This window comes from Mustelus asterias, chromosome 12 (assembly GCF_964213995.1).
Source record: "Mustelus asterias chromosome 12, sMusAst1.hap1.1, whole genome shotgun sequence".
Classification (NCBI taxonomy): Eukaryota; Metazoa; Chordata; class Chondrichthyes; order Carcharhiniformes; family Triakidae; genus Mustelus; species Mustelus asterias.
In genome coordinates, this window is record NC_135812.1 from 102,114,995 (window position 1) to 102,142,331 (window position 27,337).

At 58.8% G+C, this 27,337-nt stretch overlaps 1 protein-coding gene across 4 annotated transcripts in view; it reads left to right on the forward strand.

Moving 5' to 3' along the window:
• The first annotated feature begins 1,248 nt into the window (after window positions 1-1,248).
• Window positions 1,249-27,337, forward strand: part of gcgra (glucagon receptor a) — a 132,737-nt gene continuing 106,648 nt past the window's right edge. For all 4 annotated transcript variants that reach the window (XM_078225748.1, XM_078225752.1, XM_078225747.1 and 1 more), the window contains exon 1: window positions 1,249-1,480. The gene's annotated coding sequence lies outside the window, so the exon portion shown is untranslated. The remainder of the gene's footprint in view (window positions 1,481-27,337) is intronic.

A 27,337-nucleotide genomic window follows, 5' to 3' on the forward strand; every position in this document is an offset into this window, starting at 1 on the left:
TGTGTTAATTACTGCAAGTGATATCTGTCCATTACAGGACAGTGCGTGTGATTACTGCGAGTGATATTTGTCCATTACAGGACTGTGTGTTAATTACTGCGAGTGATGTTTGTCCATTACAGGACAGTGTGTGTTAATTACTGCGAGTGATATCTGTCCATTACAGGACAGTGTGTGTTAATTACTGGGAGTGATACATGCCCATTACAGGACAGTGTGTGTTAATTACTGCGAGTGATATCTGTCCATTACAGGACAGTGTGTGTTAATTACTGGGAGTGATACATGCCCATTACAGGACAGTGTGTGTTAATTACTGCGAGTGATATCTGTCCATTACAGGACAGTTTGTGTTAATTACTGGGAGTGATACATGCCCATTACAGGACAGTGTGTGTTAATTACTGCGAGTGATATCTGTCCATTACAGGACAGTGTGTGTTAATTACTGGGAGTGATACATGCCCATTACAGGACAGTGTGTGTTAATTACAAAGAATGATATCTGTCCATTACAGGACAGTGTGTGTTAATTACTGCGAGTGATATTTGTCCATTACAGGACCCAGGGAGTGTGCGGATATGTGGCAGATGGGGTTTAGTGCAGTCCTCAGCGTGTGTCGAGACAATATAAAATAAACGGTGAGATTTAATCCCGGTGCAGGGGGAGCCGGATCTGCTGGGGGCAACAGGCAACTCCTCCGAGCTGGAAGGACATTGTGAGGATCGGTGTTTTAAAGGCAGGCAGAATGCTGGGCTTTATATGAGTTATTGTGAATGCAATGTGTAAATCTCGAACCCTCTAACGTGGAGGTCGAAGAGAGGGGACTCTGTGGGGATGAAGTCCCAACTTACCCGGAGAGTCTGGAGAAGCTGGGGCTGTTCCTTAGTGCCGGGGAAGGTGGAGGGAATTGATGGAGGATTCCCAAATCAGGAAGGGTGTTGATCAGAGGGAATCAGGAGAAAGTGTTTCTAGTGGCGGGGGAATCAGTAACAGGAGAATGTCAAGAAACTTTCTGTTTCTCCAACAGCGATGATCTGAAATAGACTATCTGAAAGATTCGAGAACAACCTTTAACGGGAAATTGGCTAAATCTGAGAAATTGAAAGTAATCAGCGAGCTCTTTCCGAGGGCTAGCACCGAGGGGTGGGGCCGAGTGACCTGCTGCTGTGTGATTTGATGTTGAGTGGGGAGGAGGAGGGGGTGGACCGCTGCTCACATTGAGTTCCTCCTCTCCTGCTGCGACTGAGCGCTGTCTGTCACATCTCAAACCTCTCCCAGCCGCAGACAGACACACTCACCCGGGGAAAGGAACATCTTCCAGCCACTTCCAGACCCGCCGAATCCCGGGGCAAAGTTCTTTTTGCCGGGCTCTGTGCTGTGAAGGCACACACACCCTTTAGGATTATTGGAAGGAGCAGGGATACTCACAGAGGAGGAGGATGTTGCTGAGAGTCTGTCCCGGGGGATACCTGCACGGTAAGGGTTACCTGTCTAAACTTCCACTCCCAGTGTGCTGCTCCCAGCTGCTGTCTCGGGGCTGTTGTCGGTGTCTCTGAGCTGTTTTTAATGTTTTTTTTTGTCAGTGTCACGTGTAAGCTTACATTAACACGACAGTGAAGTTGCTGTGAAAATCCCCCAGTCGCCACACTCCGGCGCCTGTTCGGGTACACTGAGGTAGAATTTAGCATGGCCAATGCACCCTAACCAGCACGTCTTTTGGACTGTGGGAGGAAACCGGAGCACCCGGAGGAAACCCACGCAGACACAGGGAGAACATACAGACTTCGCACAGACAGTGACCCAAGCCAGGAATCGAACCCGGGTCCCTGGTGCTGTGAGGCAGCAGTGCTAACCACTGTGTTGCCGTGGTGTCTCTGGGCTCTCGATGTCTCTGGGCTCTCGGTGTCTCTGGGCTCTCGGTGTCTCTGGGCTCTCGGTGTCTCTGGGCTCTCGGTGTCTCTGGGTTCTCGGTGTCTCTGGGCTCTCGGTGTCTCTGGGCTCTCGGTGTCTCTGGGCTCTCGGTGTCTCTGGGTTCTCGGTGTCTCTGGGCTCTCGGTGTCTCTGGGCTCTCGGTGTCTCTGGGCTGTTGTTCAGTTTAGTTCATTTATTGGTCTCACAAGTAGGCTTGCATTAACACTGCATTTCACTACTGTGAAAATCCCCTAGTCGCCACACTCCAGCACCTCTTCGGGTCACTGAGGGAGAATTTAGCATGGCCAATGCACCTAACCAGCACGTCTTTCAGACTGTGGGAGGAAACCGGAGCACCCGGAGGAAACCCACGCAGACACGGGGAGAAAGTGCAAACTTCACAGAGACAGTGACTCAAGCCAGAAATCAAACCCAGCTCCCTGGCGCTGTGAGGCAGCAGTGCTAACCACTGTGTTGCTATGGTGTCTCTGGGTTCTCGGTGTCTCTGGGTTCTCGGTGTCTCTGGGCTCTCGGTGTCTCTGGATTCTCGGTGTCTCTGGGTTCTCGGTGTCTCTGGGTTCTCGGTGTCTCTGCTCTCGGTGTCTCTGGGTTCTCGGTGTCTCTGGGTTCTCGGTGTCTCCGGGCTCTCGGTGTCTCTGCTCTCAGTGTCTCTGGGCTCTCGGTGTCTCTGGGTTCTCGGTGTCTCTGGGTTCTCGGTGTCTCTGCTCTCGGTGTCTCTGGGTTCTCGGTGTCTCTGGGCTCTCGGTGTCTCTGGGTTCTTGGTGTCTCCGGGATCTCGGTGTCTCTGGGTTCTCGGTGTCTCTGGGTTCTCGGTGTCTCTGGGCTCTCGGTGTCTCTGCTCTCGGTGTCTCTGGGTTCTCGGTGTCTCTGGGCTCTCGGTGTCTCTGCTCTCGGTGTCTCTGGGCTCTCGGTGTCTCTGGGCTCTCAGTGTCTCTGGGCTCTCAGTGTCTCTGCTCTCGGTGTCTCTGGGTTCTTGGTGTCTCTGGATTCTCGGTGTCTCTGGGATCTCGGTGTCTCTGCTCTCGGTGTCTCTGGGATCTCGGTGTCTCTGCTCTCGGTGTCTCTGGGTTCTCGGTGTCTCTGGGCTCTCGGTGTCTCTGGGCTCTCGGTGTCTCTGGGCTCTCGGTGTCTCTGGGCTCTCGGTGTCTCTGGGCTCTCAGTGTCTCTGGGCTCTCGGTGTCTCTGGGCTCTCGGTGTCTCTGGGCTCTAGGTGTCTTTGGGCTCTCGGTGTGTCTGGGTTCTCGGTGTCTCTGGGCTCTTGGTGTCTCTGGGCTCTCGGTGTCTCTGGGCTCTTGGTGTTTCTGGGTTCTCGGTGTCATTGGGCTCTCGGTGTCTCTGGGTTCTCGGTGTCTCTGGGTTCTCGGTGTCTCTGAGCTCTCGGTGTCTCTGGGCTCTCGGTGTCCCTGGGTTCTCGGTGTCTCTCCTCTCGGTGTCTCTGGGTTCTCGGTGTCTGGGCTCTCGGTGTCTCTGGGCTCTCGGTGTCTCTCCTCTCGGTGTCTCTGGGTTCTCGGTGTCTGGGCTCTCGGTGTCTCTGGGCTCTCAGTGTCTCTGGGTTCTCGGTGTCTCTGGGCTCTCGGTGTCTCTGGGTTCTCGGTGTCTCTGGGCTCTCGGTGTCTCTGGGTTCTCGGTGTCTCTGGGTTCTCGGTGTCTCTGCTCTCGGTGTGTCTGGGCTCTCGGTGTCTCTGCTCTCGGTGTCCCTGGGCTCTCGGTGTCTCTGGGTTCTCGGTGTCTCTGGGCTCTCGGTGTCTCTGGGTTCTCGGTGTCTCTGGGCTCTCGGTGTCTCTGGATTCTCGGTGTCTCGGGGCTCTCTGTGTCTCTGGGCTCTCGGCGTCTCTGCTCTCTGTGTCTCTGGGTTCTCGGTGTCTCTGGGTTCTCGGTGTCTCTGGGCTCTCGGTGTCTCTGGGCTCTCGGTGTCTCTGGGTTCTCGGTGTCTCTGGGCTCTCGGTGTCTCTGGGTTCTCGGTGTCTCTGGGCTCTCGGTGTCTGGGTTCTCGGTGTCTCTGGGTTCTCGATGTCTCTGGGCTCTCGGTGTCTCTGGGCTCTCGGTGTCTCTGGGCTCTCGGTGTCTCTGGGTTCTCGGTGTCTCTGGGCTCTCGGTGTCTCTGGGCTCTCGGTGTCTCTGGGCTCTCGGTGTCTCTCCTCTCGGTGTCTCTGGGTTCTCGGTGTCTGTGCTCTCGGTGTCTCTGGGCTCTCGGTGTCTCTGGGTTCTCGGTGTCTCTGGGTTCTCGGTGTCTCTGGGTTCTCGGTGTCTCTGGGCTCTCGGTGTCTCTGGGCTCTCGGTGTCTCTGGGTTCTCGGTGTCTGTGCTCTGGGTGTCTCTGGGCTCTCGGTGTCTCTGGGCTCTCGGTGTCTCTGGGGTCTCGGTGTCTCTGGGCTCTCGATGTCTCTGGGCTCTCAATGTCTCTCCTCTCGGTGTCGCTGGGTTCTCGGTGTCTCTGGGCTCTCGGTGTCTCTGCTCCTGGTGTCTCTGGGGTCTCGGGGTCTCTGGGTTCTCGGTGTCTCAGGGCTCTCGGTGTCTCTGGGCTCTCGGTGTCTCTGGGCTCTCGGTGTCCCTGGGTTCTCGGTGTCTCTGCTCTCGGTGTCTCTGGGCTCTCGGTGTCTCTGGGCTCTCGGTGTCTCTGGGCTCTCGGTGTCTCAGGGCTCTCGGTGTCTCTGGGTTCTCGGTGTCTCTGCTCTCGGTGTCTCTGGGCTCTCGGTGTCTCTGCTCTCGGCGTCTCTGCTCTCGGTGTCTCTGGGTTCTCGGTGTCTCTGGGTTCTCGGTGTCTCTGCTCTCGGTGTCTCTGGGCTCTCGTTGTCTCTGCTCTCGGTGTCTCTGGGCTCTCGGTGTCTCTGGGTTCTCGGTGTCTCTGGGCTCTCGGTGTCTCTGGGCTCTCGGTGTCTCTGGGCTCTCGGTGTCTCTGGGTTCTCGGTGTCTCTGGGCTCTCGGTGTCTCTGGATTCTCGGTGTCTCTGGGTTCTCGGTGTCTCTGGGCTCTCGGTGTCTCTGGGTTCTCGGTGTCTCTGGGCTCTCGGTGTCTCTGGGCTCTCGGTGTCTCTGGGTTCTCAGTGTCTCTGGGCTCTCGGTGTCTCTGGGCTCTCGGTGTCTCTGGGCTCTCGGTGTCTCGGGGCTCTCGGTGTCTCTGGGCTCTCGGTGTCTCTGGGCTCTCGGTGTCTCTGGGTTCTCGGTGTCTCAGGGCTCTCGGTGTCTCTGGGCTCTCGGTGTCTCTGCTCTCTGTGTCTCTGGGCTCTAGGTGTCTCTGGGCTCTCGGTGTCTCTGGGCTCTCGGTGTCTCTGCTCTCGGTGTCTCTGGGCTCTCGGTGTCTCTGCTCTCTGTGTCTCTGGGCTCTAGGTGTCTCTGGGTTCTCGGTGTCTCTGGGCTCTCGGTGTCTCTGGGCTCTCGGTGTCTCTGGGTTCTCGGTGTCTCTGGGCTCTCGGTGTCTCTGGGCTCTCGGTGTCTCTTGGTTCTCGGTGTCTCTGGGCTCTCGGTGTCTCTGGGTTCTCGGTGTCTCTGGGTTCTCGGTGTCTCTGGGATCTCGGTGTCTCTGGGCTCTCGGTGTCTCTGGGCTCTCAGTGTCTTTGGGATCTCGGTGTCTATGGGCTCTCGGTGTCTCTGGGTTCTCGGTGTCTCTGGGTTCTCGGTGTCTCTGGGCTCTCGGTGTCTCTGGGTTCTCGGTGTCTCTGGGTTCGCGGTGTCTCTTGGTTCGCGGTGTCTCTGGGCTCTCGGTGTCTCTGGGTTCTCAGTGTCTCTGGGTTCTCGGTGTCTCTGGGCTCTCGGTGTCTCTGGGTTCTCGGTGTCTCTGGGCTCTCGGTGTCTCTGGGCTCTCGGTGTCTCTGGGTTCTCGGTGTCTCTGGGCTCTCGGTGTCTCTGGGCTCTCGGTGTCTCTGGGCTCTCGGTGTCTCTGGGTTCTCGGTGTCTCTGGGCTCTCGGTGTCTCTGGGTTCTTGGTGTCTCTGGGCTCTTGGTGTCTCTGGGCTCTCGGTGTCTCTGGGTTCTCGGTGTCTCTGGGCTCTCGGTGTCTCTGGGTTCTCGGTGTCTCTGGGCTCTCGGTGTCTCTGGGCTCTCGGTGTCTCTGGGTTCTCGGTGTCTCTGGGCTCTCGGTGTCTCTGGGTTCTCGGTGTCTCTGGGCTCTCGGTGTCTCTGGGCTCTCGATGTCTCTGGGTTCTCGGTGTCTCTGGGCTCTCGGTGTCTCTGGGTTCTCGGTGTCTCTGGGCTCTCGGTGTCTCTGGGTTCTCGGTGTCTCTGGGCTCTCGGTGTCTCTGGGCTCTCGGTGTCTCTGGGCTCTCGGTGTCTCTGGGTTCTCGGTGTCTCTGGACTCTCGGTGTCTCTGCTCTCGGTGTCTCTGGGTTCTCGGTGTCTCTGGGTTCTCGGTGTCTGGGTTCTCGGTGTCTCTGGGCTCTCAGTGTCTCTGGGCTCTCGGTGTCTCTGGGCTCTCGGTGTCTCTGGGTTCTCGGTGTCTCTGGGCTCTCGGTGTCTCTGCTCTCGGTGTCTCTGGACTCTCAGTGTCTCTGGGCTCTCGGTGTCTCTGGGTTCTCGTTGACTCTGGGCTCTCGGTGTCTCTGGATTCTCGGTGTCTCTGGGCTCTCGGTGTCTCTGAGTTCTCGGTGTCTCTGGGCTCTCGGTGTCTCTGGGTTCTCGGTGTCTCTGGGTTCTCGGTGTCTCTGGGTTCTCGGTGTCTCTGGGCTCTCGGTGTCTCTGGGTTCTCGGTGTCTCTGGGCTCTCGGTGTCTCTGGGTTCTCGGTGTCTCTGGGCTCTCGGTGTCTCTGCTCTCGGTGTCTCTGGACTCTCAGTGTCTCTGGGCTCTCGGTGTCTCTGGGTTCTCGTTGACTCTGGGCTCTCGGTGTCTCTGGATTCTCGGTGTCTCTGGGCTCTCGGTGTCTCTGGGCTCTCGGTGTCTCTGGGCTCTCGGTGACTCTGCTCTCGGTGTCTCTGGACTCTCAGTCTCTGGGTTCTCGGTGTCTCTGGGCTCTCGGTGTCTCTGGGCTCTCGGTGTCTCTGGGCTCTCGGTGTCTCTGCTCTCGGTGTCTCTGGGTTCTCGGTGTCTCTGGGTTCTCGGTGTCTGGGTTCTCGGTGTCTCTGGGCTCTCAGTGTCTCTGGGATCTCGGTGTCTCTGGGCTCTCGGTGTCTCTGGGTTCTCGGTGTCTCTGGGCTCTCGGTGTCTCTGCTCTCGGTGTCTCTGGGCTCTCGGTGTCTCTGGGCTCTCGGTGTCTCTGGGCTCTCGGTGTCTCTGGGTTCTCGGTGTCTCTGGGCTCTCGGTGTCTCTGGGCTCTCGGTGTCTCTGGGCTCTCGGTGTCTCTCCTCTCGGTGTCTCTGGGTTCTCGGTGTCTGTGCTCTCGGTGTCTCTGGGCTCTCGGTGTCTCTCCTCTCGGTGTCTCTGGGTTCTCGGTGTCTGTGCTCTCGGTGTCTCTGGGCTCTCGGTGTCTCTGGGCTCTCGGTGTCTCTGGGGTCTCGGTGTCTCTGGGCTCTCGATGTCTCTGGGCTCTCAATGTCTCTCCTCTCGGTGTCGCTGGGTTCTCGGTGTCTCTGAGCTCTCGGTGTCTCTGGGTTCTCGGTGTCTCTGGGCACTCGGTGTCTCTGGGGTCTCGGGGTCTCTGGGTTCTCGGTGTCTCAGGGCTCTCGGTGTCTCTGGGCTCTCGGTGTCCCTGGGTTCTCGGTGTCTCTGCTCTCGGTGTCTCTGGGCTCTCGGTGTCTCTGGGCTCTCGGTGTCTCTGGGCTCTCGGTGTCTCAGGGCTCTCGGTGTCTCTGGGTTCTCGGTGTCTCTGCTCTCGGTGTCTCTGGGCTCTCGGTGTCTCTGCTCTCGGTGTCTCTGCTCTCGGTGTCTCTGGGTTCTCGGTGTCTCTGGGTTCTCGGTGTCTCTGCTCTCGGTGTCTCTGGGCTCTCGTTGTCTCTGCTCTCGGTGTCTCTGGGCTCTCGGTGTCTCTGGGTTCTCGGTGTCTCTGGGCTCTCGGTGTCTCTGGGCTCTCGGTGTCTCTGGGTTCTCGGTGTCTCTGGGCTCTCGGTGTCTCTGGGCTCTCGGTGTCTCTGGGCTCTCGGTGTCTCTGGGCTCTCGGTGTCTCTGGGTTCTCGGTGTCTCTGGGCTCTCGGTGTCTCTGGGCTCTCGGTGTCTCTGGGTTCTCGGTGTCTCTGGGCTCTCGGTGTCTCTGGGTTCTCGGTGTCTCTGGGTTCTCGGTGTCTCTGGGCTCTCGGTGTCTCTGGGTTCTCGGTGTCTCTGGGTTCTCGGTGTCTCTGGGCTCTCGGTGTCTCTGGGTTCTCGGTGTCTCTGGGCTCTCGGTGTCTCTGGGCTCTCGGTGTCTCTGGGCTCTCGGTGTCTCGGGGCTCTCGGTGTCTCTGGGCTCTCGGTGTCTCTGGGCTCTCGGTGTCTCTGGGTTCTCGGTGTCTCAGGGCTCTCGGTGTCTCTGGGCTCTCGGTGTCTCTGCTCTCTGTGTCTCTGGGCTCTAGGTGTCTCTGGGCTCTCGGTGTCTCTGGGCTCTCGGTGTCTCTGCTCTCGGTGTCTGGGCTCTCGGTGTCTCTGGGTTCTCGGTGTCTCTGCTCTCGGTGTCTCTGGGCTCTCGTTGTCTCTGCTCTCTGTGTCTCTGGGCTCTCGGTGTCTCTGGGTTCTCGGTGTCTCTGCTCTCTGTGTCTCTGGGCTCTCGGTGTCTCTGGGCTCTCGGTGTCTCTGCTCTCTGTGTCTCTGGGCTCTCGGTGTCTCTGGGCTCTCGGTGTCTCTGGGTTCTTGGTGTCTCTGGGCTCTCGGTGTCTCTGGGCTCTCGGTGTCTCTTGGTTCTCGGTGTCTCTGGGCTCTCGGTGTCTCTGGGTTCTCGGTGTCTCTGGGTTCTCGGTGTCTCTGGGATCTCGGTGTCTCTGGGTTCTCAGTGTCTCTGGGCTCTCGGTGTCTCTGGGCTCTCGGTGTCTCTGGGCTCTCGGTGTCTCTGGGTTCTCAGTGTCTCTGGGCTCTCGGTGTCTCTGGGTTCTCGGTGTCTCTGGGCTCTCGGTGTCTCTGGGCTCTCAGTGTCTCTGAGTTCTCGGTGTCTCTGGGCTCTCGGTGTCTTTGGGATCTCGGTGTCTATGGGCTCTCGGTGTCTCTGGGTTCTCGGTGTCTCTGGGCTCTCGGTGTCTCTGGGCTCTCGGTGTCTCTGGGTTCTCAGTGTCTCTGGGCTCTCGGTGTCTCTGGGTTCTCGGTGTCTCTGGGCTCTCGGTGTCTCTGGGTTCTCAGTGTCTCTGGGTTCTCGGTGTCTCTGGGCTCTCGGTGTCTCTGGGTTCTCGGTGTCTCTGGGCTCTCGGTGTCTCTGGGCTCTCGGTGTCTCTGGGCTCTCGGTGTCTCTGCTCTCGGTGTCTCTGGGTTCTTGGTGTCTCTGGGCTCTTGGTGTCTCTGGGCTCTCGGTGTCTCTGGGTTCTCGGTGTCTCTGGGCTCTCGGTGTCTCTGGGTTCTCGGTGTCTCTGGGCTCTCGGTGTCTCTGGGTTCTCGGTGTCTCTGGGCTCTCGGTGTCTCTGGGTTCTCGGTGTCTCTGGGCTCTCGGTGTCTCTGGGCTCTCGGTGTCTCTGGGTTCTCGGTGTCTCTGGGCTCTCGGTGTCTCTGGGCTCTCGGTGTCTCTGGGCTCTCGGTGTCTCTGGGCTCTCGGTGTCTCTGGGTTCTCGGTGTCTCTGGACTCTCGGTGTCTCTGCTCTCGGTGTCTCTGGGTTCTCGGTGTCTCTGGGTTCTCGGTGTCTGGGTTCTCGGTGTCTCTGGGCTCTCAGTGTCTCTGGGCTCTCGGTGTCTCTGGGCTCTCGGTGTCTCTGGGTTCTCGGTGTCTCTGGGCTCTCGGTGTCTCTGCTCTCGGTGTCTCTCTCAGTGTCTCTGGGCTCTCGGTGTCTCTGGGTTCTCGTTGACTCTGGGCTCTCGGTGTCTCTGGATTCTCGGTGTCTCTGGGCTCTCGGTGTCTCTGGGTTCTCGGTGTCTCTGGGCTCTCGGTGTCTCTGGGTTCTCGGTGTCTCTGGGTTCTCGGTGTCTCTGGGTTCTCGGTGTCTCTGGGCTCTCGGTGTCTCTGGGTTCTCGGTGTCTCTGGGCTCTCGGTGTCTCTGGGTTCTCGGTGTCTCTGGGCTCTCGGTGTCTCTGCTCTCGGTGTCTCTGGACTCTCAGTGTCTCTGGGCTCTCGGTGTCTCTGGGTTCTCGTTGACTCTGGGCTCTCGGTGTCTCTGGATTCTCGGTGTCTCTGGGCTCTCGGTGTCTCTGGGCTCTCGGTGTCTCTGGGCTCTCGGTGACTCTGCTCTCGGTGTCTCTGGACTCTCAGTCTCTGGGTTCTCGGTGTCTCTGGGCTCTCGGTGTCTCTGGGCTCTCGGTGTCTCTGGGTTCTCGGTGTCTCTGGGCTCTCGGTGTCTCTGGGCTCTCGGTGTCTCTGGGCTCTCAGTGTCTCTGAGTTCTCGGTGTCTCTGGGCTCTCGGTGTCTCTGCTCTCGGTGTCTCTGGGCTCTCGGTGTCTCTGGGTTCTCGGTGTCTCTGGGCTCTCGGTGTCTCTGGATTCTCGGTGTCTCTGGGCTCTCGGTGTCTCTGGGTTCTCGGTGTCTCTGGGCTCTCGGTGTCTCTGGGCTCTCGGTGTCTCTGGATTCTCGGTGTCTCTGTGCTCTCGGTGTCTCTGGGCTCTCGGTGTCTCTGGGCTCTCGGTGTCTCTGCTCTCGGTGTCTCTGGGTTCTCGGTGTCTCTGGGTTCTCGGTGTCTGGGTTCTCGGTGTCTCTGGGCTCTCAGTGTCTCTGGGATCTCGGTGTCTCTGGGCTCTCGGTGTCTCTGGGTTCTCGGTGTCTCTGGGCTCTCGGTGTCTCTGCTCTCGGTGTCTCTGGGTTCTCGGTGTCTCTGGGCTCTCGGTGTCTCTGGGCTCTCGGTGTCTCTGGGTTCTCGGTGTCTCTGGGTTCTCAGTGTCTGGGTTCTCGGTGTCTCTGGGATCTCGGTGTCTCTGCTCTCGGTGTCTCTCGGATCTCGGTGTCTCTGGGTTCTCGGTGTCTGGGTTCTCGGTGTCTCTGGGATCTCGGTGTCTCTGCTCTCGGTGTCTCTGGGCTCTCGGTGTCTCTGGGTTCTCGGTGTCTCTGGGCTCTCGGTGTCTCTGGGGTCTCGGTGTCTCTGGGTTCTCGGTGTCTCTGGGATCTCGGTGTCTTTGGGCTCTCGGTGTCTCTGGGCTCTCGGTGTCTCTGGGTTCTCAGTGTCTCTGGGTTCTTAGTGTCTCTGGGCTCTCGGGGGTGTCTCTGGGTTCTCGGTGTCTCTGGGCTCTCGGTGTCTCTGGGCTCTCGGTGTCTCTGGGCTCTCGGTGTCTCTGGGTTCTCGGTGTCTCTGGGTTCTCGGTGTCTCTGGGTTCTCAGTGTCTCTGGGCTCTCGGTGTCTCTGGGCTCTCGGGGATGTCTCTGGGTTCTCGGTGTCTCTGGGCTCTCTGTGTCTCTGGGTTCTCGGTGTCTCTGGGCTCTCGGTGTCTCTGCTCTCGGTGTCTCTGGGTTCTCGGTGTCTCTGGGCTCTCGGTGTCTCTGGGCTCTCGGGGATGTCTCTGGGTTCTCGTTGTCTCTGGGTTCTCGGTGTCTCTGGGCTCTCGGTGTCTCTGGGTTCTCGGTGTCTCTGGGTTCTCGGTGTCTCTGCTCTCGGTGTCTCTGGGCTCTCGGTGTCTCTGGGCTCTCTGTGTCTCTGGGTTCTCGGTGTCTCTGGGCTCTCGGTGTCTCTGCTCTCGGTGTCTCTGGGCTCTCGGTGTCTCTGGGCTCTCGGTGTCTCTGCTCTCGGTGTCTCTGGGTTCTCGGTGTCTCTGGGCTCTCGGTGTCTCTGGGCTCTCGGTGTCTCTGGGTTCTCGGTGTCTCTGGGCTCTCGGTGTCTCTGCTCTCGGTGTCTCTGGGCTCTCGGTGTCTCTGGGCTCTCGGTGTCTCTGCTCTCGGTGTCTCTGGGCTCTTGGTGTCTCTGGGTTCTCGGTGTCTCTGGGCTCTCGGTGTCTCTGGGTTCTCGGTGTCTCTGGGCTCTCGGTGTCTCTGGGCTCTCGGTGTCTCTGGGCTCTCGGTGTCTCTGCTCTCGGTGTTTCTGGGTTCTCGGTGTCTCTGGGTTCTCGGTGTTTCTGGGTTCTCGGTGTCTCTGGGTTCTCGGTGTCTCTGGGTTCTCGGTGTCTCTGGGCTCTCGGTGTCTCTGGGCTCTCGGTGTCTCTGGGCTCTCGGTGTCTCTGGGTTCTCGGTGTCTGCTCTCGGTGTCTCTGGGTACTCGGTGTCTCTGAGTTCTCGGTGTCTCTGGGTTCTCGGTGTCTCTGGGCTCTCGGTGTCTCTGGGCTCTCGGTGTCTCTGGGCTCTCGGTGTCTCTGGGTTCTCGGTGTCTCTGGGTTCTCGGTGTCTCTGGATTCTCGGTGTCTCTGGGTTCTCGGTGTCTCTGGGCTCTCGGTGTCTCTGGGCTCTCGGTGTCTCTGGGCTCTCGGTGTTTCTGGGCTCTCGGTGTCTCTGGGCTCTCGGTGTCTCTGGGCTCTCGGTGTCTCTGGGCTCTAGGTGTCTCTGGGCTCTCGGTGTCTCTTGGTTCTCGGTGTCTCTGGGCTCTCGGTGTCTCTGGGCTCTCGGTGTCTCTGCTCTCTGTGTCTCTGGGCTCTAGGTGTCTCTGGGCCCTCGGTGTCTCTGGGTTCTCGGTGTCTCTGGGCTCTCGGTGTCTCTGGGCTCTCGGTGTCTCTGGGTTCTCGGTGTCTCTGGGCTCTCGGTGTCTCTGGGTTCTCGGTGTCTCTGCTCTCGGTGTCTCTGGGTTCTCGGTGTCTCTGGGTTCTCGGTGTCTCTGCTCTCGGTGTCTCTGGGCTCTCGGTGTCTCTGGGCTCTCGGTGTCTCTGGGCTCTCGGTGTCTCTGGGCTCTCGGTGTCTCTTGGTTCTCGGTGTCTCTGGGCTCTCGGTGTCTCTGGGTTCTCGGTGTCTCTGGGTTCTCGGTGTCTCTGGGTTCTCGGTGTCTCTGGGCTCTCGGTGTCTCTGGGCTCTCAGTGTCTCTGGGTTCTCGGTGTCTCTGGGTTCGCGGTGTCTCTTGGTTCGCGGTGTCTCTGGGCTCTCGGTGTCTCTGGGTTCTCGGTGTCTCTGGGCTCTCGGTGTCTCTGGGTTCTCGGTGTCTCTGGGCTCTCGGTGTCTCTGGGTTCTCGGTGTCTCTGGGTTCTCAGTGTCTCTGGGCTCTCGGTGTCTCTGCTCTCGGTGTCTCTGGGTTCTCGGTGTCTCTGGGCTCTCGGTGTCTCTGGGCTCTCGGTGTCTCTGGGTTCTCGGTGTCTCTGGGCTCTCGGTGTCTCTGGGTTCGCGGTGTCTCTGGACTCTCGGTGTCTCTGCTCTCGGTGTCTCTGGGTTCTCGGTGTCTCTGGGTTCTCGGTGTCTGGGTTCTCGGTGTCTCTGGGCTCTCGGTGTCTCTGGGCTCTCGGTGTCTCTGGGCTCTCGGTGTCTCTGGGTTCTCGGTGTCTCTGGGCTCTCGGTGTCTCTGCTCTCGGTGTCTCTGGGTTCTCGGTGTCTCTGGGCTCTCGGTGTCTCTGGGTTCTCGGTGTCTCTGGGTCCTCGGTGTCTGGGCTCTCGGTGTCTCTGCTCTCGGTGTCTCTGGACTCTCAGTGTCTCTGGGTTCTCGGTGTCTCTGGGTTCTCGGTGTCTCTGGGCTCTCGGTGTCTCTGCTCTCGGTGTCTCTGGACTCTCAGTGTCTCTGGGTTCTCGGTGTCTCTGGGCTCTCGGTGTCTCTGCTCTCGGTGTCTCTGGGCTCTCGGTGTCTCCGGGTTCTCGGTGTCTCTGGGCTCTCGGTGTCTCTGGGCTCTCGGTGTCTCTGGGCTCACGGTGTCTCTGTGTTCTCGTTGACTCTGGGCTCTCGGTGTCTCTGGGCACTCGGTGTCTCTGGGTTCTCGGTGTCTCTGGGCTCTCGGTGTCTCTGGGTTCTCGGTGTCTCTGGGCTCTCGGTGTCTCTGGGCTCTCGGTGTCTCTGGATTCTCGGTGTCTCTGGGCTCTCGGTGTCTCTGGGTTCTCGGTGTCTCTGGGCTCTCGGTGTCTCTGGGTTCTCGGTGTCTCTGGGCTCTCAGTGTCTCTGGGATCTCGGTGTCTCTGGGCTCTCGGTGTCTCTGGGTTCTCGGTGTCTCTGCTCTCGGTGTCTCTGGGCTCTCGGTGTCTCCGGGTTCTCGGTGTCTCTGGGCTCTCGGTGTCTCTGGGCTCTCGGTGTCTCTGGGCTCTCGGTGTCTCTGTGTTCTCGTTGACTCTGGGCTCTCGGTGTCTCTGGGCACTCGGTGTCTCTGGGTTCTCGGTGTCTCTGGGCTCTCGGTGTCTCTGGGTTCTCGGTGTCTCTGGGCTCTCGGTGTCTCTGGGCTCTCGGTGTCTCTGGATTCTCGGTGTCTCTGGGCTCTCGGTGTCTCTGGGTTCTCGGTGTCTCTGGGCTCTCGGTGTCTCTGGGTTCTCGGTGTCTCTGGGCTCTCAGTGTCTCTGGGATCTCGGTGTCTCTGGGCTCTCGGTGTCTCTGGGTTCTCGGTGTCTCTGGGCTCTCGGTGTCTCTGGGTTCTCGGTGTCTCTGGGCTCTCAGTGTCTCTGGGTTCTCAGTGTCTCTGGGTTCTCGGTGTCTCTGGGCTCTCGGTGTCTCTGGGTTCTCGGTGTCTCTGCTCTCGGTGTCTCTGCTCTCGGTGTCTCTGGGTTCTCGGTGTCTCTGGGCTCTCGGTGTCTCTGGGCTCTTGGTGTCTCTGCTCTCGGTGTCTCTGCTCTCGGTGTCTCTGGGTTCTCGGTGTCTCTGCTCTCGGTGTCTCTGGGCTCTCGGTGTCTCTGGGTTCTCGGTGTCTCTGGGTTCTCGGTGTCTCTGGGTTCTCGGTGTCTGGGTTCTCGGTGTCTCTGGGTTCTCGGTGTCTCTAGGATCTCGGTGTCTCTGGGCTCTCGGTGTCTCTGGGATCTCGGTGTCTCTGCTCTCGGTGTCTCTGGGCTCTCGGTGTCTCTGGGTTCTCGGTGTCTCTCGGCTCTCGGTGTCTCTGGGGTCTCGGTGTCTCTGGGTTCTCGGTGTCTCTGGGCTCTCGGTGTCTCTGGGCTCTCGGTGTCTCTGGGCTCTCGGTGTCTCTGGGCTCTCGGTGTCTCTGGGTTCTCAGTGTCTCTGGGTTCTTAGTGTCTCTGGGCTCTCGGGGGTGTCTCTGGGTTCTCGGTGTCTCTGGGCTCTCGGTGTCTCTGGGCTCTCGGTGTCTCTGGGTTCTCGGTGTCTCTGGGTTCTCGGTGTCTCTGGGTTCTCAGTGTCTCTGGGTTCTTAGTGTCTCTGGGCTCTCGGGGGTGTCTCTGGGTTCTCGGTGTCTCTGGGCTCTCGGTGTCTCTGGGCTCTCTGTGTCTCTGGGCTCTCTGTGTCTCTGGGCTCTCGGTGTCTCTGGGTTCTCGGTGTCTCTGGATTCTCGGTGTCTCTGGGCTCTCGGTGTCTCTGGGTTCTCAGTGTCTCTGGGTTCTCGGTGTCTCTGGGTTCTCGGTGTCTCTGGGTTCTCAGTGTCTCTGGGTTCTTAGTGTCTCTGGGCTCTCGGGGGTGTCTCTGGGTTCTCGGTGTCTCTGGGCTCTCGGTGTCTCTGGGCTCTCGGTGTCTCTGGGTTCTCGGTGTCTCTGGGTTCTCGGTGTCTCTGGGCTCTCTGTGTCTCTGGGCTCTCGGTGTCTCTGGGCTCTCGGTGTCTCTGGGTTCTCGGTGTCTCTGGGTTCTCGGTGTCTCTGGGTTCTCGGTGTCTCTGGGCTCTCTGTGTCTCTGGGCTCTCGGTGTCTCTGGGCTCTCGGTGTCTCTGGGTTCTCGGTGTCTCTGGGCTCTCGGTGTCTCTGGGCTCTCGGTGTCTCTGGGTTCTCGGTGTCTCTGGGCTCTCGGTGTCTCTGGGCTCTCGGTGTCTCTGGGCTCTCGGTGTCTCTGGGCTCTCGGTGTCTCTGGGTTCTCGGTGTCTCTGGGTTCTCGGTGTCTCTGGGCTCTCGGTGTCTCTGGGCTCTCAGTGTCTCTGGGTTCTCGGTGTCTCTGGGTTCTCGGTGTCTCTGCTCTCTGTGTCTCTGGGCTCTAGGTGTCTCTGGGCTCTCGGTGTCTCTGGGCTCTCGGTGTCTCTGGGTTCTCGGTGTCTCTGGGCTCTCTGTGTCTCTGGGCTCTCGGTGTCTCTGGGCTCTCGGTGTCTCTGGGTTCTCAGTGTCTCTGCTCTCGGTGTCTCTGGGCTCTCGGTGTCTCTGGGTTCTCGGTGTCTCTGCTCTCGGTGTCTCTGCTCTCGGTGTCTCTGGGTTCTCGGTGCCTCTGGGCTCTCGGTGTCTCTGGTTTCTCGGTGTCTCTGGGTTCTCGGTGTCTCTGGGTTCTCGGTGTCTCTGGGCTCTCGGTGTCTCTGGGCTCTCGGTGTCTCTGGGTTCTCGGTGTCTCTGGGCTCTCGGTGACTCTGGGTTCTCGGTGTCTCTGGGTTCTCGGTGTCTCTGGGCTCTCGGTGCCTCTGGGCTCTCGGTGTCTCTGGGTTCTCGGTGCCTCTGGGCTCTCGGTGACTCTGGGCTCTCGGTGTCTCTGGGCTCTCGGTGACTCTGGGCTCTCGGTGTCTCTGGGCTCTCGGTGACTCTGGGCTCTCGGTGTCTCTGGGTTCTCGGTGTCTCTGGGTTCTCGGTGTCTCTGGGCTCTCGGTGTCTCTGGGTTCTCGGTGTCTCTGGGCTCTCGGTGTCTCTGGGTTCTCGGTGTCTCTGTGTTCTCGGTGTCTGGGCTCTCGGTGTCTCTGGATTCCCGGTGTCTCTGGGTTCTCGGTGTCTCTGGGATTTCGGTGTCTCTGGATTCTCGGTGTCTCTGGGATTTCGGTGTCTCTGGGCTCTCGGTATCTCTGGGTTCTCGGTGTCTCTGGGTTCTCGGTGTCTCTGCTCTCGGTCTCTGCTCTCGGTGTCTCTGGGTCCTCGGTGTCTCTGGGATTTCGGTGTCTCTGGGCTCTCGGTATCTCTGGGTTCTCGGTGTCTCTGGGTTCTCGGTGTCTCTGCTCTCGGTCTCTGCTCTCGGTGTCTCTGGGTCCTCGGTGTCTCTGGGTTCTCGGTGTCTCTGGGCTCTCGGTGTCTCTGGATTCTCGGTGTCTCTGGGTTCTCGGTGTCTCTGGGCTCTCGGTGTCTCTGGGCTCTCGGTGCTGCTGTTCAGATTTGCTGAGGTTTGGCGCAGTGAGACTCAGGGACATCGTGACCCGAGCCCTTCCCCGGCGGAGGGTCAGGGTTAGGAGTTTTCCTGATGGGGCGTTGATTTTGATTTTGATTTGGTTTATTATTGTCACGTGTATTAGTATACAGTGAAAAGTATTGTTTCTTGCGTGCTATAAAGATAGAGCATACTGTTCATAAAGAAGGAAAGGAGAGAGTGCAGAATGTAGTGTTACAGTCATAGCTAGAGTGTAGAGAAAGATCAACTTAATGCAAGGTAGGTCCATTCAAAAGTCTGACGGCAGCAGGGAAGAAGTTGTTCTTGAGTCGGTTGGTTCGTGACCTCAGACTTTTGTATCTTTTCCCGACGGAAGAAGGTGGAAGAGAGAATGTCCGGGGTGTGTGGGGTCCTTAATTATGCTGGCTGCTTTGCCGAGGCAGCTTGAAGTATAGACAGAGTCAATGGATGGGAGGCTGGTTTGCATGATGGATTGGGCTACATTCACGACCTTTTGTAGTTCCTTGCGGTCTTGGGCAGAGCAGGAGCCATACCAAGCTGTGATACAACCAGAAAGAATGCTTTCTATGGTGCATTTGTAAAAGTTGGTGGGAGTTGTAGCTGACATGCCAAATTTCCTTTGTCTTCTGAGAAAGTAGAGGAGTTGGTGGGCTTTCTTAACTACTGTTGGTGCTGCTGGGGTTGTTGCAGTATACAGGCTGCGGGGGTGGTGGCGGGGAGGGGTTGGAGGGGGCGGTTGGGGGGGCGGTCAGAGATTGTGTGGAGATTCACTTATGGGTTATCAGAGAGTGAGGGGGGTGTCAGAGTGAGTAGAAGGGAGGGTGAGTGTGGGTGAGTGTGAATGTGGCGGGGCAGGGTGAATGAGGGTGTGTGAGGGAGGGTTAGAGTCTGTCAGTTTTAGAGTATCAGGTGTTTTAGACGTTGGGACATTTTGTGTTGGGGGACTAATTGGGGGTTAGATTTGGAGTTTGGGAGGGTTGCTGGGGGGGTTAGGTTGGGGGAAGTATGTGGGGGGTTCATTTGGGTGGTTGTTGGGGGATACAGTCAGACCAGGGGTGGGGGGATTAGATGGGGGTTTTTGGGGAATTTAGAGTCGATGGCAGGTAGGGGGGGGGGGGGGGGGGGGGAGTTTGTGGGGGGGGTTAGAAACATAGAAAAACTACAGCACAAACAGGCCCTTCGGCCCACAAGTTGTGCCGAACACATCCCTACCTTCTAGACCTACCTATAACCCTCCATCCTATTAAGCTCCATGTACTCATCCAGGAGTCTCTTAAAAAACCCTATTGAGTTTGCCTCCACCACCCCTGACGGCAGCCGATTCCACTCGCCCACCACCCTCTGTGTGAAAAACTTACACCTAATATCTCCCCTGCACCTACCCCCCAGCACCTTAAACCTGTGTCCTCTCGTAGCAGACATTTCCACCCTGGGAAAAAGCCTCTGAGAGTCCACCCGATCTATGCCTCTCAACATCTTCTACACCTCTATTAGGTCTTCTCTCATCCTTCGTCTCTCCAAGGAGAAAAGACCGAGCTCCCTCAGCCTATCCTCATAAGGCACTCAATCCAGGCAACATCCTTGTAAATCTCCTCTGCACCCTTTCAATCTTTTCCACATCCTTCCTGTAATGAGGCGACCAGAACTGAGCACAGTACTCCAAGTGGGGTCTGACGAGGGTCTTGTATAGCTGCATCATTATCCCCGGACTCCTAAACTCAATCCCTCGATTGATAAAGGCCAGCACACCATACGCCTTCTTAACCACCTCCTCCACCTGCGGGGCCGATTTCAGAGTCCTATGGACCCGGACCCCAAGGTCCTTCTGATCCTCTACAGTACTAAGAGTCTTTCCCTTTATATTGTACTCCTTCATCCCATTTGACCTACCAAAATGGACCACGATGCATTTATCTGGGTTGAGGTCCATCTGCCACTTCTCCGCCCAGTCTTGCATCCTATCTATGTCCCTCTGTAACTTCTGACATCCCTCCAGACTATCCATAACCCCACCAACCTTCGTGTCGTCGGCAAACTTACCAACCCATCCCTCTGCTTCCTCATCCAGGTCATTTATGAAAATGACAAACAGCAAGGGTCCCAGAACAGATCCCTGGGGCACACCACTGGTGACCGACCTCCATTTAGAAAAAGACCCATCTATACCCACTCTCTGCCTCCTTTGGGCAAGCCTGTTCTGGATCCAGCGGGCAGCAGCCCCTTGGATCCCATGCCCTCTCACTTTTTCTAGAAGCCTTGCATGGGGGACCTTATCGAACGCCTTGCTAAAATCCATATAAACCACATCTCTCGCCTTCCCTTCGTCAATGTGTTTAGTCACATTTTCGAAGAACTCCACCAGGCTCGTAAGGCATGATCTGCCCTTGACAAAGCCATGCTGAGTATTCTTGAGCATACTAAACCTCTCTAAATGCTCATATATCCTGTCCCTCAGGATCTTCTCCATCAGATTGGGGGAGTTTGTGGGGGTTAGTTTGGGGGGTTGTTGGGGGGGTTACAGTCAGTTTCTGGGGGGGGGTTAGAAGGGGGAGTTTGTGGGGGGTTACAGTCAGTTTCTGGTGGGGTTAGATGGGGGAAGTATGGGGGAGTTACAGTTAGTTGGGAAAGTTAGATTGGAGAGTGGTTGTTCGGGGATTACCTTGGGGGGATTGTTTGTGGGGGGGGTTAGAGTCAGTTGCTGGGGGGTTAGATGTGGGGGGAATACAGTCAGTTTCTGGGGGGGTTAGATGGGGGAGTTTGGGGGAGTTACAGCTCGTGGGGAGGGTTAGATTGGAGAGTGTTTGTTCGGGGATTAGATTGGGGGGATTGTTTCGGGGGTGGAAGGGGTTTGTGTCAGTTGCTGGGGGAGTTTGTGAGGGTTACAGCCAGTTTGTGGAGGGTTTAGATGTGGGGGAATTCCACTCAGTTGCTGGGGGGTTAGATGGGGGGAGTTTGTGGGGGGGGGTTACAGTTAGTTTCTGGAGGGGTTAGATGGGGGGAGTTTGGGGGAGTTACAGTTAGTTGGGAGGCTTAGATTGGAGAGCGGTTGTCTGGGCGGTTAGATCGTGGGGGAATGGGTTAGAGTGTGTTGGGCGTTGGATGGGGGGGGGATACAGTCAGTTGCTGGGGGGTTCGATGTGGGGGATACAGTCAGTTGCTGGGGGGTTAGATGTGGCGGGGGATACAGTCAGTTGAAGGGGGGTTTAGATGTGGTGGGGGATGCAGTCAGTTGAAGGGGGGTTTAGATGGGGGGGATACAGTCAGTTGAAGGGGGGTTAGATGTGGGGGAGATACAGTCAGTTGAAGGGGGGTTTAGATGTGGCGGGGGATACAGTCAGTTGAAGGGGGGTTTAGATGGGGGGGATACACTCAGTTGAAGGGGGGTTAGATGTGGGGGAGATACAGTCAGTTGCTGGGGGTTTAGATGGGGGGGATACAGTCAGTTGAAGTGTTGGGAGTTGAAGTGTCTCCCATTGAAAGAGGCAATGTGAAACCCGGATTCTCTGGGGGACTGGGGGGAAAGTCTCCCCGGGGAATATCAACAATTCCTAAACTATAACCGGTGAGGACAAGTGAGGGAGCCAGAGATCCAGAGAAGGAGGCTGGGGGTTAGAGGGGAGGGGAGTGGGTTAAATGGGAAGTGGAGAGGTGACACTGGTTTGGAAAAGCCTCTCTCCGTGGTGCAAAGCGGGAGCGGGAGCAGGGGAATTCCCCCAGACTGAAAGCCAGAGGAGGACTGAGTGCAGCAACTATCAGTTTCAATGAGATGTCACCCGATATACAGAGTGACAGCTGGAAATCCGAGTGAACCGAGGACTGGGAATAGCTGCAAGAAGCAGAGATTGGATAACAAGTTACAGAGAGAGAAGGAGAAAGGTCCACTGGGAGTGTGGAGCGGGGGGGCAACAGGAGTGCGGAGCGGGGGGAACGGCAGTGCGGAGCGGGGGGGGAGCGGGAGTGCGGAGCGGGGGGAATGGCAGTGCAGAGCGGCGGGGGGGGGAGTGTGGAGTGTGGAATGGGAGTGCAGGGGGGGGGAACGGGAGTGTGGAGCGGGGGGCAACAGGAGTTCAGAGCGGGAGGGGGTACGGGAGTGCGGAGCAGGGGGGGATGGGAGTGCGGAGCAGGGGGGAATGGGAGTGTGGACCGGGGGTGATGGGAGTGCGGAGCAAGGGGGGAATGGGAGTGCGGAGCGGGGGGAATGGGACGGCTGAACGGGGGGGACTGGAGTGCGGAGCGGGGGGGAACGGGAGTGCGGAGCAGGGGGGAATGGCTGTGCGGAGCGGGGGGGAACGGGAGTGTGGAGTGGGGGGAACGGTAGTGCGGAGTGGGGGGGAACGGGGGTGCGGAGCAGGGGGGAACGGGAGTGCGGAGTGGGGGGGAATGGGGGTGTGGAGCAGGGGGAACGGGAGTGTGGAGTGGGGGGAACGGCAGTGCGGAGTGGGGGGGAACGGGGGTGCGGAGCAGGGGGGAAGGGGAGTGTGGAGCAGGGTTGGATCGGCAGTGCAGAGCGGGGGGGGAACGGGAGTGCGGAGCAGGGGGGAACGGGAGTGCGGAACGGGGGGAACGGGAGTGTGGAGTGGGGGGAACGGCAGTGCGGAGTGGGGGGGAACGGGGGTGCGGAGCAGGGGGGAAGGGGAGTGTGGAGCAGGGTTGGATCGGCAGTGCAGAGCGGGGGGGAACGGGAGTGCGGAGCGGGGGGGGCAATGGGATTTCAGAGCGGGGGGGAACAGGTGTGTGGAGTGGGGGGGAATGGGAGTGCGGAGCGGGGGGAACGGGAGTGTGGAGTGGGGAACAGGAGTGTGGAGCGGGGGGGAACAGGAGTGTGGAGCAGGGGGTAACGGGAGTGCGGAACAGGGGGTAACGGGAGTGCGGAGCAGGGGTAATTGGAGTGCGGAGCAGGGGGTAATGGGAGTGTGGAGCGGGGGGGAACGGCAGTGCGGAGCGGGGGGAACGGGAGTGCGGAGCGGGGGGAACAGGAGTGCGGAGCGGGGGGAACGGGAGTGCGGAGCGGGGGGAACGGGAGTGCGGAGCGAGGGGGAACGGGAGTGCAGAGTGGGGGGGAACGGGAGTGCAGAGTGGGGGGGAACGGGAGTGCAGAGTGGGGGGGAGCGGGAGTCCGGAGTGGGGAACAGGAGCGCAGGGGGGGAGGAACGGGAGTGCGGAGCGGGGGGAACGGGAGTGCGGAGCAGAGAAAGGGAGTGTGGAGAGGAGGAATGGTGTTACAATGTCACCAATGATAACATTGGATCTGTTGCAGTGTGGCCAATGGTAACAAGCTGTGAGGGTCAGCTGACCCGGTAAACTATGTAACCAATGACAATGATGTGATCAGCTGACTCGGTATAAATAAGAAGCTGCTGGGGTTTCTGGGAGTTTGGAATGGCCCAGGGTGAGGCCTCAAGTGTTGGAGGAATGAAGTTTCTTTATTAAACTTTTTTCTTTGATTTCTAAGTTGGAGAAAGTTTTGTTTTATTTCATTCTCTACGACTGAAGAGTTCCTTCTGGAGGCTTTACAAATAATAGCGTGGAGAGGGGGGGCATGGGAGAGCGGAGCGGGGGGAAAGGGAGGGTGGAGTGGGGAAATGGGAGAGTTAGCGGGGGGGAATGGGAGGGTGAGCGGGGGGGGGGGAATGGGAGGGTGAGCGGGGGGGGGAAATGGGAGGGTGAGCGGGGGGGGAATGGGAGGGTGAGCGGGGGGGGAATGGGAGGGTGAGCGGGGGGGGAAATGGGAGGGTGAGCGGGGGGAATGGGAGGGTGAGCCGGGGGGGGGAATGGGAGGGTGAGCGGGGGGAATGGGAGGGTGAGCGGGGGTGAATGGGAGGGTGAGCGGGGGGGAATGGGAGGGTGAGCGGGGGGGGAATGGGAGGGTGAGCGGGGGGGGAATGGGAGGGTGAGCGGGGGGGGAATGGGAGGGTGAGCGGGGGGGGGAATGGGAGGGTGAGCGGGGGGGGGAATGGGAGGGTGAGCGGGGGGGGAATGGGAGGGTGAGCGGGGGGGGGGAATGGGAGGGTGAGCGGGGGGGGAATGGGAGGGTGAGCGGGGGGGGAATGGGAGGGTGAGCGGGGGCGGGAATGGAGGGTGAGCGGGGGGAATGGGAGGGTGAGGGGGGGGGAATGGGAGGGTGAGCGGGGGGGGGAATGGGAGAGTGAGCGGGGGGGGAATGGGAGGGTGAGCGGGGGGGAAATTGGAGGGTGAGCGGGGGGGGGGAATGGGAGGGTGAGCGGGGGGGGGAATGGGAGGGTGAGCGGGGGGAATGGGAGGGTGAGCGGGGGGGAATGGGAGAGTGAGCGGGGGGGGAATGGGAGGGTGAGCGGGGGGGGGAATGGGAGGGTGAGCGGGGGGGGGAATGGGAGAGTGAGCGGGGGGGGGGGAATGGGAGAGTGAGCGGGGGGGGAATGGGAGGGTGAGCGGGGGGGGGAATGGGAGGGTGAGCGGGGGGGGGAATGGGAGAGTGAGCGGGGGGGGAATGGGAGGGTGAGCGGGGGGGAATGGGAGGGTGAGCGGGGGGGGGAATGGGAGGGTGAGCGGGGGGGGGAATGGGAGAGTGAGCGGGGGGGGGGAATGGGAGAGTGAGCGGGGGGGAATGGGAGGGTGAGCGGGGGGAATGGGAGGGTGAGCGGGGGGGGAATGGGAGAGTGAGCAGGGGGAATGGGAGGATGAGCGGGGGGGGAATGGGAGGGTGAGCGGGGGGGGGAATGGGAGGGTGAGCGGGGGGGGGAATGGGAGAGTGAGCGGGGGGGGAATGGGAGAGTGAGCGGCGGGGGGAATGGGAGAGTGAGCGGGGGGGGGAATGGGAGGGTGAGCGGGGGGGGAATGGGAGAGTGAGCGGGGGGGGAATGGGAGGGTGAGCGGGGGGGGGGGATGGGAGAGTGAGCAGACACAATGTGGAGGTTGCAGTCTCACTCCCTCTATCCCTGTTCCTAAGCTGTAGTTTACTCCATTGCATCTCCGCGGAGTTTAATACAAAGGATGTTTGAGACTGGCTTTTGGGAAATTGGCGTTCCAATTGGGACAGGCGAATGAGCAGGGATGGGAAATGGGAATCTTCCCTTGTGGTAAGGTAGCTCATAGCAAGTTATTGGTTATGAGGCGAACTATTAAAATGGGAAACTGACTATTCCCAAGGGTCCTAGCACAGTGTGTTGATAGTGGCTCATTCAATCAGGTGGAGAAGCCAGCAAGGCATTACTGTAACTGAGGGTTAGCACTGAGGATTTAATAAACCAATCGAACCCGGGGACCGGGCAGTGACTCAGTGAGTGATCTTCCCCCGAGACAGGTCAGTGACTCAGTGAGTGATCTACCCCAGAGACAGGGAAGTAACTCAGTGAGTGATCTACCCCAGGGACAGGGTGTCTCAGTGAATGATCTATCCCAGGGACAGGGCAGTGACTCAGTGAGTGATCTATCCCAGGGACAGTGTGACTCAGTGAGTGATCTATCCCAGGGACAGGGCAGTGACTCAGAGAGTGATCTACCCCAGGGACAGGGTGACTCAATGAGTGATCTATCCCAGGGATAGGGCAGTAACTCAGTGAGTGATCTATCCCAGGCACAGGGCAGTAACTCAGTGAATGATCTATCCCAGGGACAGTGTGACTCAGTGAGTGATCTATCCCAGGGACAGGGCAGTGACTCAGAGAGTGATCTACCCCAGGGACAGGGTGACTCAATGAGTGATCTATCCCAGGGATAGGGCAGTAACTCAGTGAGTGATCTATCCCAGGCACAGGGCAGTAACTCAGTGAATGATCTATCCCAGGGACAGTGTGACTCAGTGAGTGATCTATCCCAGGGACAGGGCAGTGACTCAGAGAGTGATCTACCCCAGGGACAGGGTGACTCAATGAGTGATCTATCCCAGGCACAGGGCAATAACTCAGTGAGTGATCTATCCCAGGGACAGTGTGACTCAGTGAGTGATCTACCCCAGGGACAGGGCAGTGACTCAGTGAGTGATCTACCCCAGGGACAGCGCAGTGACTCAGTGAGTGATCTATCCCAGGGATAGGGTGACTCAGGGAGTGATCTACCCCAGGGAGAGTGTGAATCATTGGGCCCGATTTTACCATTTTCATTCTAAGTGCCGAATCTGGGGTAGTACAGATCTGACTTAGAAATCCGCTTTCAGGCGCCCCCATACGCTCTCGGCCATCTCCAGTCCCATTCGCGCTGTGGGCGGGGCTTAGCGCTGCCGGAACAATCGGAGCTCGGAACTGCGCATGCGCAGTTAGAAAAAAATTGGAAAAAGCGCGCCCGTGTCAGATTGCTCCCGAGCCGCACAAAACAGAGAAAGCGGCCCGGGAGCGAAAAGCGGGAGCGAGGGTGTATCTCGGGGTGTGGGGGGAGGAGGAAGGTGGGTAAGATGTATCTCGGGGGGGGGGGCAGATGGATCTCTGGTGGGGTGGGGGGGGCAGTGGGGTCCGCTGTCACTCTGCGGGCGATCGGTGGGGGGCAGAGGGGGCAGGGTTGGCGATCAGTCTGGGTAGTGGGGGGGGTGGATAAGGGGGGCAGTGATGTGTGTGGGTAGTGGGGGGGGTGGATAAGGGGGACACACACACATCACTGCCCCCCTTATCCACCGCCCCACTATCCAGACCGATCGCCACCCCTGCCCCCCTTCCCCCCCCACCAGAGATCCATCTGCTCCCCCACCAGAGATCCATCTGTCCCCCCACCAGAGATCCAACTGTCCCCCCACCAGAGATCCATCTGCCCCCCCCCAACGAAATACATCTTACGCGCCTCCCTCCTTCCCACCCCCAAGACAACGATCTAGCCTCACTCCCCGCCCCCCCCCCCCTCCCCCCCCGCCAAGAGAACGGTTTGGCCTCACTCCCCTTCCCCTCCAGAGGAACATCTGACCCGCCTCCTCCCTCCCCCCCACCACCAGACAACGATCAGCTCCCCCCCCCACGCCGAGATACATCTGACCCGCCTCCTCCTCCTCCCCCCCCAACCAGACAACGATCTGACCTCACTCCCCTCTTCCCCTCTCCAACCAGAGAATGATCTGACCCGCCTCCCTCCTCCCCACCACTGATCTGAGTCAGAGAGCCGTTGGAAACACTGAACGCGCTCTTCAGAGGCTGGAGCACCCGACTCAGACTTTTATTCAGCAGGTCCCTAAAAGCGCGGTTCCGGATCGGTAAACACGGTGGTAAAGGGGGAAATGCTGATAGAGTTGGGCGGGCAGTTAATTAATTCAATTTAAATGCATGCAAATACATTTAGATCGTCGTTGCGCCCGATTTGGGCGCGGAACGGATCCCTGCCATTCGCGGGTCTCGGTAAAGTGGCGATCTGCGCGGACGCGGGTGCAGATCGCGATAACGGCCTCACACCCGACTTTACCGCGATTTCGCGCCCGGAAACGGGCGCAAATTGTTGATAAAATCGGACCCATTGAGTGATCTACCCCAGGGACAGGGCAGTGACTCAGTGAGTGATCTACTGCAGGGACAGGGCAGTGACTCAGTGAGTGATCTACTGCAGGGACAGGGTGACTCAGTGAGTGATCTACTGCAGGGACAGGGCAGTGACTCAGTGAGTGATCTACCCCAGGGACAGGGCAGTGACTCAGTGAGTGATCTACTGCAGGGACAGGGCAGTGACTCAGTGAGTGATCTACTGCAGGGACAGGGTGACTCAGAGTGATCTACTGCAGGGACAGGGCAGTGACTCAGTGAGTGATCTACCCCAGGGACAGGGTGACTCAGTGAGTGATCTACTGCAGGGACAGGGCAGTGATTCAGTGAGTGATCTACTGCAGGGACAGGGTGACTCAGTGAGTGATCTACTGCAGGGACAGGGCAGTGACTCAGTGAGTGATCTATCCCAGGGACAGGGTGACTCAGTGAGTGATCTACCCAAGGGACAGGGCAGTGACTCAGTGAGTGATCTATCCCAGGGACAGGGTGACTCAGTGAGTGATCTATCCCAGGGACCATGTGACTCAGTGAGTGATCTACCCAAGGGACAGGGCAGTAACTCAGTGAGTGATCTATCCCAGGGACAGGGTGACTCAGTGAGTGATCTACCCAAGGGACAGGGCAGTGACTCAGTGAGTGATCTACCCAAGGGACAGGGCAGTGACTCAGTGAGTGATCTACCCCAGGGACAGGGCAGTGACTCAGTGAGTGATCTACCCCAGGGACAGGGCAGTGTTGCCTCTTATCTGCCGCACAGTTTGTTTTAACCCTTATACGGTGGACGAATAACTACGAGTAGACGGTCTTATTCGTACATCCAATATTTATTTGAACCCACACAACTAATAATCACCCACCCAACCAACGATAAGCTATCTTACAGGAAAATACTAAAGTTTAAGTCCAATATAAGACCTTAACTTAACTTTGTGTGACTGGCAAGTACCCAAGCAGATATTGGCCTTTA